The sequence below is a fragment of the Salmo salar genome, chromosome ssa06 (genome assembly GCF_905237065.1).
Source record: "Salmo salar chromosome ssa06, Ssal_v3.1, whole genome shotgun sequence".
Taxonomy (NCBI): domain Eukaryota; kingdom Metazoa; phylum Chordata; class Actinopteri; order Salmoniformes; family Salmonidae; genus Salmo; species Salmo salar.
In genome coordinates, this window is record NC_059447.1 from 40,214,016 (window position 1) to 40,215,024 (window position 1,009).

Here is a 1,009-nt window from a genome sequence, read left to right on the forward strand (position 1 = left end):
GATGTTGCATTCAGTTCGACGGCTGACCCCAACCTGAATGTATACGCGTGTGTGAATGAGAGAGATTAACATTTTCTAGTGTGTGTGTGTGTGTGTGTGTGTGTGTGTGTGTGTGCGCGTGTGTGTTTGTCTGTCTGCAATTTTTTTTATTTATGACTTTTAGGTTTTATCTAATCTTCCTTGGCCGTACGGCCCATAACTCTATTTTTATCCCTGTTGTTGACCAACCACTGTTTTGATGAGAGAACCAATCCAATCAATGTGACATGCATTTTAAAACCAAAGATTATTATGCTTTATTCAAGCAATTAGTGTGAAGAAAAACAACTCTAGACTATTACTCCTCCTCCTCTTCCTCCTCCTCATCTTCTTAGAGAGTATAGGCTTCATATATTCCATTTCCAGAGGTATATAGTATGTTTTGGTATTGCTGGGGGAGATGGAGGCAGAGAGATTACAAAATGCCAATCTGATTTGATTGAAAATGCAAATCCCACACTGGCCTCGACGTCCAATCTCACCCCACCCCGGCACTGACACTGCCGCTGCCCGCTGTCCCATAAACCCACTTCTTAATCCCAAAGCCTTTTTAGTTTATAGCCAGTATGCCACCCATGTCATAGATAAATCCCCCAGTCAATCTGACCAGCCCGCCCCCACCCTATCCTCTCTGCCTCTGCCTGTCTCAGCATCAACCACAAACTGGCAGTCACTAACCTGGGCCACACATTATCAGTCTCTTGTCATTCTGTTGGTACCTATTCAGGGCCCTATTGTAGGTCAAGGGCAGTCCTCCACATAACTGGTTGCGGTGTAGCCTACTGTAGACTACTCTCTCTTGTACAGCACAGTATTATTCTCGACCACATAATTAGGGAGCAACGGCAGACATTATAAACGTCAGAATTGTCGTCAGCCTTTTGGGCTCAGGGGAGTAAGAGGCTTTTGACCAAATTGATGATGCTCTCTGATAGGCTCAGTGCGCCTGTGACCAGTGCGAGGCCGCGAG